The sequence below is a fragment of the Lepisosteus oculatus genome, chromosome 7, assembly GCF_040954835.1.
Source record: "Lepisosteus oculatus isolate fLepOcu1 chromosome 7, fLepOcu1.hap2, whole genome shotgun sequence".
Lineage (NCBI taxonomy): Eukaryota > Metazoa > Chordata > Actinopteri > Semionotiformes > Lepisosteidae > Lepisosteus > Lepisosteus oculatus.
The window spans coordinates 36713-48746 of NC_090702.1; the positions used below are offsets into that span (position 1 = coordinate 36713).

General features: G+C 41.0%; 2 long non-coding RNA genes across 8 annotated transcripts; one reads left to right on the forward strand and one right to left on the reverse strand.

Moving 5' to 3' along the window:
* Positions 1-101: 101 nt before the first annotated feature.
* On the reverse strand, positions 102-7542 carry LOC107076230 (uncharacterized). 4 transcript variants are annotated; one of them, XR_011190025.1, is made up of 5 exons: positions 7455-7542; positions 5726-5857; positions 5208-5611; positions 970-1211; positions 102-304 (listed from the first exon to the last, which is right to left on the reverse strand). It is a non-coding gene; the product is annotated as an uncharacterized lncRNA (long non-coding RNA). The 4 variants fall into 4 exon arrangements; XR_011190024.1 differs by lacking the exon at positions 7455-7542 and adding an exon at positions 6166-6185 and having other exon boundaries at positions 1083-1211; XR_011190023.1 differs by lacking the exon at positions 7455-7542 and adding an exon at positions 6098-6185 and having other exon boundaries at positions 1083-1211.
* Positions 7543-8450: 908 nt separating this feature from the next.
* On the forward strand, positions 8451-11382 carry LOC138240784 (uncharacterized). 4 transcript variants are annotated; one of them, XR_011190020.1, is made up of 4 exons: positions 8451-8541; positions 8668-8794; positions 9407-9467; positions 11293-11380. It is a non-coding gene; the product is annotated as an uncharacterized lncRNA (long non-coding RNA). The 4 variants fall into 4 exon arrangements; XR_011190021.1 differs by lacking the exon at positions 11293-11380 and adding an exon at positions 10332-10816; XR_011190022.1 differs by lacking the exon at positions 11293-11380 and adding an exon at positions 10348-10816.
* Positions 11383-12034: the final 652 nt, after the last annotated feature.

The window sequence follows — 12034 nt, forward strand, 5'->3', positions numbered from 1 at the left end:
GAAGTAGCCAAGAGTTTGTCATACAACACTATGTCCCATGCCAAAAGCCATCTGCCCAGTACACATAAATATACCCCATACAACAGTCTACCCAATGAAAATGTTCCACATGTAGCTAGTGTACACATTGTAGTCAAACCTGAATCCTCTGATGTTATCAATGACATTCAGACTTGGAACAAGCTCCCCACTCCTCCAGTAGACCTTCATAGAAAGAGACCGGCCCCATCTGCGCTCCACTCCTGGTGATGAAAGGTCTTCCCTCAGGAGCACAAGCCTTCTCATCCCTACTGGCAGCAGAGAGCTTGAAATGGAGAGAAGGATTTAACCCAAGTCCTCTTCCTTTCTTAGAAACAGTCAAGTCCGCATTTTCACTACCAACAGGGTCCAAGTCAAACCAACAGGACAACACCCTGCAGAAAACAAAGGAAACCCTCCAGTCCACTGTCGTGCCACAGGGGAGCAAGTGCAGTTCCTGTGCAAACACCCATCAAGAGAACCTGGCTGACATGCTGTCTCCTCAGAGTTGTAACCAGTAAGGAGTCTGATCCATCAGGTCACAATTGAACCAAAGTGATTTATTTACATGTGTGCACCCATGAAATAAATCACATACAAAGCACTAATTTAGTCTTTGAGAGCCAGAATGACAGCCAGTCAAGTGCACGTCAGTGCCTCACCCAATCAAGGAGCAAACATCACCCAAAAGAGACAAGACAAATCCAAAATTACACCTCATTTCTAAGTGGATAGCATGTTGCAATGAGGTTCAAGAGTTTAACACTAAGCCTACACCAAAAGTACCTTTTCCTCCATTGTAAAAATTCTTACAAGTGAGGGGGTCGTTTGATCAATTTGGACTAAGCAACATGAAAGATATCTGAAAGAGAAGCTCACTCACCAATACTAAATGGTTAGAGCATCAAATTTGGTTTGGATTAGGGAAGACAGGAGAAGAGTGAAACTCACCTCTGCTCTGGGTAGTGCAACTGCTCCAAGATACATGGGCATCCAGGAAATGTAAGGACAGCTTGCAGCATGTCTTCGCTCTCCCGTTTTAAAGTTCTGCACTTTATACTCACGGTAGGGCATCAACAGGTCACGCAGCTAGCATCTTTTCGGCCAGCCAGTGAGCTTCCTCGAAACAGGATTCTCCAGGCCCGTCACTCCACACTGTGCATACAGCTGGCCAGGGACCGGGAAGCACATCACTGCTGACCAAATGCACAAAAAGTTTGACTTGCAACTCACCTTTACCTTGGCCACATGGGTGCACTGATTGGGTTAGGATCAATGATCAGGTCAGCATTGAAGGTGCAGGTTATAGGTTAGGGTCAGGAATTTCAGGCAGTGGGATGATTGGTTTACAGTCTGTGAGTCCTAACAATTTAAGCCGATAAAAAAAAAAAAAATTGAGCAGATGCATCACCTCAGCTTTATCCATACAATTAGTTAATTCACCACGTAAAAGGATCAATGATCACTAAAACAAAACACTTGATTTTCATCCAATAAAGCTCAGGGCTACAGTAAATCCGATTACACTGGCTTGCAAAAAAAAAAAAACCTAGAAAAAAATTAAAACCTCAAAAGAAGCTATTACTATTACCTACCACAGTAATACTAGCATTTTAAAAGTAAAAAACCACCACAAATCACAGGAGCGTCATTCACCTGCTGCAGCTGGGAACACACTGGCTCCAGGGCTGCCTTATAAAACTCCTCAGGGCGATTAACAGGAGCCAATCCCAACCTGTGCTCAGTGTCCCACCTCCACTGTTTCCAATTCAACACAACTGCTTCCAATGACTAAACTAGCACTTACCACCTCATCTGTTAATCAGATGAGATTTGGATAATTAATGGATTACAATCAACCATAGAGAACTTTCCCACCACTATTAATCCATTAGTTATCTCAAACTAAAAAGGAAATTAACCTTTATTTAAAATAAGACAAGACTGGAGGAACAAAATTACTTAACCATGTGTTCAGCTTGGGAAGACTCGAGAAAGGTATGATATCTGAAACATACTTGAAGTAAAGCAGAATTAACCAGTCCAGACAATTCTTTGCATATGACTTAATTACATGCAGCACTTTATGGTCCCAAGAACTAGCATGGAAACTGCTGAGCAAGAGACTTTAAGGCAGAGGTCTTAAGTCTGAAAAATTCCTTATCTGGAGCAAGCACAGCACTACCCACTTGACTCAAACCAGTTTTAAACTGATACAATGCATGTAAAACCAAAAGATTCAACCAGTAAGGAGTCTGCAGTGTGCCAAGTCACAGTTGTACTGCAGTGTATCCAATGTGATTTACTTACATGTGTGCACCCATGAAATAAAATCACATACAATGCAGTAATTCAGTCTTTGAGTCAGAATGGCAGCCAGTCCAGTGCATGACTGTGTAGGAGAGCTTCAACCAAGCAGGGAACAAACCCAGAAAGAAAGCCAAAAAGGTTTAACACATTAAAAACCATGTCATTTGCCACCAGAAGATATCCAAGAGGGGGGGAGGGGTTGGGTGAGTGAAACCCACCTTGTCTCCAGGCACAGTGTCTTTCTAGACACTACCCTTCCATCTCCTCCAAGATCCATGGGCATCCAGGAAACTTGAGGACAGCTTACACCTCTTCACTTTCCCCACTGTTCAAAGCACAGGACTTCCATACTCACAAATGGACAACAGGTCACAAAGCTGGTATCCTTTTAGCCAGGCAGTGAGCTCCCTCTGAACAGGATTCACCAATCTTGTTTCTCCACACTGTGGATTCATCTTGCCAGGGATTGGGGAACACTGATCATTGTACTAAAATCAATTAACAATCCACACCAAAAGACCTTGACCTACACCTCCCCTCTATGTACCTTCAAACTCACCTTTACCTTGGCCACAAGAGTGCACTTGAGTTAAGAGCAATAATTGGATCAGCATTAAAGACTCTGGCTGACTGGATTACTGACCAGTATTTCCTGCAAACTGCCCATCACAGAGCAGCCAAGGTCAGGGATTCAGGCATTAGTTGAAATAGACACAGCCTTCCGCTTCCTCAACATTCTTCCTTTGACACGGCAGACGTCCAGGGAAACTGGATCCTTTTGCAATATTCATTAATGGTTGTCAACAGCTCACTAGAATAAACATGTAGCACCAAACAACAACAATGAATCAAATTCAGTGCATCCAACTCAACTCCACCCCAATCCCGATGGATCACGGATCCTAACCCTCAATGCTGGATCCTTACTGGCTGAAAGAAAAAAAAAAAAACAAATCCTTGTCCTGCTCACCCAGGACATAGATGCCCTTGCTTCTCTTCCTTGACATTAGCTTGCAAGCTTCTGAGGCAAGAGATTAGAATTCTTCAACTTGCTTCCCTGTGCCACACAAATACTCAGATCTTTAGGTCAATTTACAGAAGACTAACATTCCTAAAGTAAAGGGGAAAAATAGTTAATGGAAGATATTTTTCCCATTTGGACATAGGGTACATACAAGTACATCTAATGCACACCTAAATAAAACTACCAGTACTTCTACATAAAAACAGTAACAAGTTTACAGTACAGAGAATTGACAGACATTTCAATGTTGTATACCCAAACAAATAGTGGTGGACAATGCTTTAAGAAAATGCCTCAACACACAATGAAAGAGGTGCAGTAAGTTTGCATTTACTACAAAAAGAGCAAAAAGTCCCCCCCCCCAAAAAAAAATAATTAGGTTCCACAGCAGTACAAAACCAAAAACCACTAACAATCTTCAGTACCAACAGCAGCAGCCTTGACTGGAGCTCCATAAGAGGGGAACGGTTTGAGTTTTAACACTTAAAGTTGATTTCAGCCTTCCAGCTACAGCATGCTCTATACCATTAGGGAGATTACAGCTTGTACATATGCAGAACAAGCCATTGGTAAAACTAAGCTTAACATTCCCTAATCAAGTCATTCAAGTGTTCTAAGAGGTGTAAAAATAGAAATAGTTTACTACCATAGTATCTTGTATGGTCACAGGTCAATACACAGGAGCCAAGGGAAAAATATGCAGTATAAAGCCAGTTTAAACAGGAGCACAAACAATGAAGTCCCTCCAGCACAAGTAAGTTTCCATACTGCTCTCTCTCCCTTCTCACAAGAGAATACATACCACTTCAGTCACCTAGAAACTCATACCTCCCCTTTCTGCGCTAAACCTCTGACAGCATGGCTTTTAGTGCAGATAATGGGGAAAAATACAGCCTCACTGGGCTAAATCAGGAAGTCCACCTTACACTAGACTGGAGCATAGGTTTCCCCATTTAATTTAATTCAGTTCAGAATTTCAGTCAATGTTAGATTTATTTACATGTGTGCACCCATGAAATAAATCTCACATACTGTGAATCTCCATTTTCCACTGGTACCCTTAGCAAAATAATTTAGCCAGATCTTTCCCTGTGCTTGCACAACACTTTCAGTATTGGACTTCCATTCCTAATTTACCACTTCATTTAAGTTAGAAGACACAAAGAACCCCAGCAACTACAACTAAACAAAGGCTGTAAAATCAGAGACCCCTCCTGCCTGGAACAGTCAGTTATAGCTCAACCAGCCAGGTGGCTCAGGTGCTCCTAGAAACAGCCACCCCAAGGCTGGTGTGCAGAGTGGCAGTCAGAACAGAAAGCCACTCCTACCTTTGAAGGAGGATCAAGCAATGTCAAGCCCAGAGCTGCCCCACACACAGTCACCCCGGTCTCTACTCCTGGGTGGTAGAGAACTCACTGAGCAGCTCTGACAGGGTCCCCTAACAGCTGTTGTCTTGGTTTAGTAACTAAGAACTCCTCAAGCAGATCTTCACTGAAGAGAAAGCACCCAGTCTACAGTGTGCCACATCTGCACATTCCTGGCAAATAAAGGTCATCCCTCTGGGAGCAAAGGCCTGGTCAACCCTTCCAACAGCAGAACCTGAAGTAGAGATTTAGATTTGATCCTCTTCACTTTGAAACAGTAAGAATTTTTACTCATTGTCTACAGTACCAGTTTAGTACTATACATGTCAGTATATAGTACAGCACCCAGAAGATAAGAAAGCCTACAGCTCGAATTAAACCAACACTCAAACATGATAGAAAAAATCACCAGAAGTCTTCCAAAACTAAGCCAATTCTTAAGGGTAAAAATAAATAAATAAAAAAAAACAGGATACAAGAGTGAAACTCACCTCCTCCTAGACACTACCTTTACAACTGCTCAAGATCCATGGGCATCCAGAATATTCAAGGATTGCTTGCAGCACCTCTTCACCTTCCACTGTTAAAACCACAAGACTTCAATATGCACAGGTGGGCATCAACAGGTCACACAGTGGGTATCCTTTTATCCAGCCAGTGAGCTTCCTCTGAACAATTCTCCAAGCGGTGTCTCCATACTGTGCATTGAGAAGCTCTGAGTACTGCAGTGTAGTTTAACTCACAGACAATCAGAACCACTGCTGAACAGCCTTATAAAAAGCTGGTCTGTGCAGTTTCCACACACCGTTCCAACAAAATCTCATCTGGAAACTCCACCAGCATCCTCTCTCAAGTGAATGTGCTCATTGTCACCATCTGCCTCTCAGAACAGCACCTGAAGGAGACAAGGGCAGCAAAACACTGATGGCCACCCCACTGCCACAGAGAGGGGACCAGAACAAGTGCCATACAGACTTCTCCCAGCCTTAAGAGCTCACCCCACACTGACCTGCATCTCCAGTTTTCTACAGTCCAGCAGAGACTGGAACACCAGCATGTTGGACAGAGAAGGGTCTTCCCTGATGTCCCAGTGAAACTGTCAAGTCAGGATATAAAGCCTTTCCTGTTGCCGGTTTGAGCTCTAGAGAAGAGATCACAGTATTTACCAACAAGAGTTTTATACACTAAAACAAAATGTATAAGTGTTGGGGAAAACTAAAAATTGTCTAAACCAAAAGCAAATAGAGACTTCACACTAATCTTAACTTCACTCCATACTCTCAAGTATTGACACTTCTTAAATTTTAAAAACACATCTTTGCAAAAGCTTTACAATTCTTCAACAACTCCTGGTTAAAAAAAGCATAGCAAAATAATTTACCTTATATAATAATGACATTAAAACCTAACAACCACCACTCTAATAACATAAAGCCTCTCTGTAGTAACCTGCTGTAGTAAGAGACAAAGAGAGCCAGACACCCACCCACCTGGGCTGCCTTGTTATAAGCCTCACGATGACCTCACGGCTGTAGCTAATTCACCAGGGGCCAATCCCAACGGCTCCTCAAAGGGCCACTACCAAACCCCCACCGCTCCTAATACAACACACACCTGCTTCCAACGACCAAACAAGCATTAGCCAGCTAACCTATTGATCTCTCATCCCAAAGCCAAATTAATTTCCAAATGACTACCAAGAACACTTGTTAAATAGCACCCTGCTCCTGTTATTCAATTAGTTGCAGTTTCTTAGTGATTAAACCACCTTTTTATCCCTTCAAATTTCACTCATAAATGGTGAAAAGTGACTTGAAGCCAAACTGCAAATTATTCAAGATCCTTAAAATAATTTCAAATGTTCAAAGTGTATATATATCCACACTGTATATCACATATATAAACACAACATGTTTGGTTGTGTAACAAAACATAACTGCAACCTTGATATTAACTTAACATAAAATTTTATTTGGTCAAAACCATCACTAATCACACAGAAAAAAAACACAAGAAAAAATAACACTCCTACACTCCTGAGGAAAAAAAAACATTAATTAAAAAAGTTAATTTATATGACAAATGAACATGGTGGGAGTACAATAAGTAATGGTTGGGCTCTTAAATTTCACATTTATATCTGCAGATGACTAGAAACTCATCTCTCCTACATATGTGTGTGTTTACAAGGCTGTTTTTTTATTCAGTTCAGTTTATTTGTTATATACACAAGTACAATTAAATCCTTATTCACATGTATGGTCCTATAAAAAGACATTAAGGAACATCCCTTTTAACTGTGGGTTAAACCTGTTTCACAGCCACTACGACTGTCACCTGTGGATGCTTTGCTCCTCTGTTTTTGCTACATTCCATGGGGGAGGTGCCAGCCCTGCTCAGGGTATTAAACAGAGGACTCCCTTTGCTCCTGTTTCCATTCAGTGGTTCAGAACAGGGGTGAGTACAGGCTGCTCTGTGGGGTAGAATATGTTCTTGAGATTTGCTTTAAGTTTACAGGGCTGAACTAGTTGGCTTTTCACTTTCTGGGGTTAAAGGGGACTACCACTCCTGGACTGGAGCAGCAAGTGTTTGTATTGTTGCTAAATATTGATTTAAATGAGTTTTTACAAGGTTGTTTTATCAAACACTTGATTATGACCATTTAGTTTGCATTCCTATAATAGTATAATAATTATATTTCATAGGTAAAATATAACTAGTATACTTTTCTTGATTACCTGGTAGAAAGCAGCTGAGCTGCATGAAGCCATTTCTGGTGGACTATTGATATTGTAGGTGGGTACCTGCATCAGCATGCGCAGTCTGGAAAGGAACAAGTAATATGCATATTCCATCCTGAAAAGAGAAGAAAGAAAACACATTTCAACTGTGAAGCCTTCTTTTTGTTTCCAATTGATTTTGGCTTTTTTTTTTGCTTGGAAAACTGGTTTTACTCAGGTTTCTTGTGGAGGTGCCAGCCCAGCTTAAGGTGTAAAAAGTCACTGCTCCTGTGTTCATTCAGCATTTATAAAGTGGTGACATCTGGCTGTTTTTGGGACAAGCCTCTTTGTCAAGTGCTGTTTTTCTGTAGTTGACTTTTTTAATGAGTGGGGGCTCTTAGATTCGTTCACTTGGCTGGTTCTAGTAAACTGACTGGAGTGCCTGTTCCTGATGGAAAGGTCAGGATACTGTGAGCTGGGTAGGTACACTGTAGCAGTGTCCATTTTCCTTCATGTGGAATCCTTCTGTTAAGCTATGACACTTTCCACCTGCCCACCAAAGTGAGGGTTTCCCAGTTTATTGAAAATAACTTTTCCTGAATCTTGGGAAACAATTCCAGTGGCTCTTAACTCTAGAGAAGTGGTTCCCAATCCTGTTCCTGTTGACCTTGTTTCAGCTCAGCCCTTAGTTACACAATCAAACCCTTCATTGACTTTGGTTTGTTCCCTGTTCTTACTCATGTTGGAGATTTAAAGTAATATATTGTAAGTTAAATAAAGTCCCAAAGGTGTGCAGGTCACCAAGACTTGGAACTACTGCTATAGAGCATAGATACCCCGTCTTGGCCCGACAAACTTACTCTTCAGGTTTTCCATGTTTTTTTAAGAATTGGCACCTAATGAGCAGTGTTAACCAGAGCTGCTGTCCTTGTCCTTCATTTCCCAGCTGGAATGAACCAGGGTTTGGGAAGGAGGACCCGTGGACCCCTGTGAAGTGTGATCCTGAGAACAGGAGGTGCTGTACTCCTGCCATTGTGGGAGTCCCAAACAGTGCTTAGCCACATCACGGAGGCAGACGCCTTGGGTTCTTTCAATAAAGGGCTGGGTAATATGCTTATGTGATTACACAAAAGCTGTGTACCTCTACCCTTGAGAAGGATAGACTATGGCTTTGACTACTAAACTTCAAATGGCCTATCAATAGTATCCCTTTTCCTTACCTCATGTACAGCATCAAACCCTGGGAGGTGGTTCATCTTCAGTGCTTCTGTCATTTTTGCAAAACGTGATGCAGAGCTTTCTTCCTGGTGCACACTGTTCTTTAGTAACACTTGCATCTCGTGTAGAGCATGGAAAAGGTGAGTAAATGTACTAGTTTCCCTGAATCACAGATTGAACTGCACAGGTTATAACTGTGTCATACGGTTTACAACACATACTAGTTTATGCCAAGTTTTGAACTATAATGGCATTTTAAGTGATTGATTCATCAATGGTGTAGTTTTTTAATCTGTTACTATTGTCTTTTTTTCCATAGGCAAGTGTACTATTCTAGGTTTATAAAAGTTATAAATCTTACCATCTTACTTGAGTGCAACATTTAACACTGCAAGTGTTAATCCAAAGGCTCAGTACTGCAATTAAACTGGGGGGGAAGTGGAGGTGGACGCTGGACACATTCCTACTGGAATAGTGCTCTATAGGCAATATTAAAATTATCTTCCGGTTTTAAGGCTCAGCAGTGGAAACCAATCTATTGTTCACTTTGCAATTAACTTTCTTGTTCCTTTACAACCAAAAAATGTGGACAGCTTCCTCCTCAAGCACTTACTAGTTTAAAACATGATTTTTTAGCTGCTGTGGTACTAGTAATACATACCTACTACCTGCAACTACAACCAGCATGTGGTGGCGTTGCCAGATGAGATATAAAATGTCACAAGTACAAGTTCACACCCATGTCTTTCCAGGATATAATCTGGAGTTTAACTGCCTGCCTATGCTGAAACAAGCCATCAGTCCTTTAAAATGGTAACTATCATTGGTTAAATGTTTGTTTTGTTTATATAGTTAACTGACCGTTTTAGAAATGAAGCTTTTCCATTGCCTTTCCAGTCTGACCTTAGCAGAATCTCACTACTCTTTACAAAATCCACAAGGTGGCCAAGATCAATATCGTCTTCTGGATCTGTAGCAGCTTCACATGTGCACCTCAATGAAGGCTGACATCAGTAAGGAGGAATTGAGACCCAGTTTAATTACTGCAGTTTAATTTAGATCTCCTGTACCTATTGGGTGGAAGAAAAGTGATTTTTTTTGTGGAAGTGATTTCAAAAGCTAGGGCAAAGCCCACAGAGCTCAACAAATCGTTGACAATGTGGCAACTGCTTTACCTCAAATGTTTGTCTTCAGAGTACAAAAAAGTATGAGAAAGCAATTGGGGGAAAAATACTCAACTCCACTTACATATTAAAATGTACCTTCTTCCACTGTTCTCTTTTGCCCAGTCCCACACAACCTTCCTTAAAATACAGGAGAAATGGTTTTGCTCAGAATGTTCATGACTAGACTAACCTATCAAGTTTAAGTTGTTTTCTGATAGCGGTAGGTTTTGCACCATGAAATTTGAAAATGTTAGATGTAAGTAGGTTACCTTTTTTCAGAGAGAAGTAATGTATTTATACATATTGTGAATTTTAAACATACAATTAAAGAGTGTGTTTGCATTAAAGCTTAATTAAAAATATTATGTGCGATAGCTTATGTAAAAAGCAAACAAAATATACAAAAGTGGATGACTGTAAAAATTAAGGTACAACAGAGTTCCTCACGTATTCAAGCCTGGGTTCAATTTTAACTTGGCAATATCACTCTACACTGCATCTCCTGTTCCAGTTTGCTCTTTCTCCAGGCCTTCACTCTGCACTACAGCTCCCAGTTCCAAACCTGCACTCCAGTCTGCACTGTGGTTCCTGGCCTTCGCCCTGGAGCTCTGGCCTATTTTCTGCTGGTTCTCTTGCCTGAGTTTCCAATCTACGTTGGGAGGCAGCCTTCATCCTCTAGGATCCCAGGGCTCCTCTAGTGCAGGCACATTTCATTCTTACGTCAATGTAAACCATCCAATAAAATTAGCAGGTCTCAACCAACAGACTCGCAAGTAAACCAGAATGAACAGTGGAAGAAGAGTATTGAGTGAGCTATCATGATCCTCACTGCCTACTCAACCATAAGACAAATCTCTTAATGAGCACTAGGACTGGCTAAAGAAATTACTGTTGTTAATAAGGTCCAAATTATAATTGCTAGACTTGGACTATGCAGAAACTGATTTAAAAAAATTGAAGTGATTGTCCAAAATTTGAGGTTGCAGAGGCTTCACTTCTGCTCAAAGTGACTGGGGTGAGACTTTACTGAGAACCCTGGGCAGTAGCTGTGGTTTTAGAGCAAAGCCATGAAAATACAGCTGGATGCTTCATTCACACATCCTGCTATACCATGGTAAAACCAGAAGGCATTAGCTCATGCTGAAGGATCTATAACTAGTAAGATGACAGAATATTGTAGGACATTTTTGCCTTGTTGTTTGGAGATAATGCAGTAAAATTCCTGTGAAATCTGTAACAAACACTCCCAGTTTATCTGGTGTTTATCCACCCCTCAACTCTTCCTTCTCCTCAGCCTTGATCCCCTAGACATGTTTAAAACCAATAAACATGCTACCACTGTAGGTGGTACTCAGTCTTAAGGTGTGTTATACAAGGTTACAAGAACAATATGTTTACAAGTCCAATTGAATTATCAAGAGTGTGAAAGTTAGATAAGAGTTTTAACTGCAGTTTTGTCTTTAAACTTGAAGGTATCATCTCTGGAACAGAAGGTACTATGCTCACTGACCTCCTGGGACCATCAGGACTACACACCAGTGGGAAAGCATTTTGGCACAAACAGGCATTCAAAGGGTCTGAAAAAAGGCATCATAGTATTTCCAAGAGTAACTTGGATAATCACCATCATGGCCTGCCTGCACCACCCAAAAAGACAATTTTTCCTGTTCAAACAAGTTTGCCTACTTGTGCCACTGTAAAATCCTGGGAAGGTTATTCCGAAAGGAGCAGCTCTCCCCCTGTACTGTTCTACTTAGTTCTGCAGGACTGAGGCTACAAATCAGCACAATAAAAACTCAGTCAAGACCTGGCTGTGCCTTCTTGTTTCATTAAAGATGGACACAAGTAGGCAGGTTTCACATGCAAAAGAGCACAACCAATGAACAAAGTTCTGGACTTTAAATCATGCACTATGTACAACCAGAATTAGTCCTGAAGTGTGTAGAAGAACAATAAAAAAATAAATATGACACTGTGGACAGTAATGGAACAGCACAATCGTGTTCCTCAGAACAACCTCAGATGGCTTTTGATAGATAGATACTTTATTGATCCCGTGAGGGAAATTGCAGTGCAACGAATTACATAATAATAGTACAATACAAGAGTTACTCACAGTCCGGACACAGAAAGAACAAACTAGAACAGAACAGTACACAGAAAAATAGTATCACACATATGAATATAAATATAGATGTAATGCACAGGTCCCTG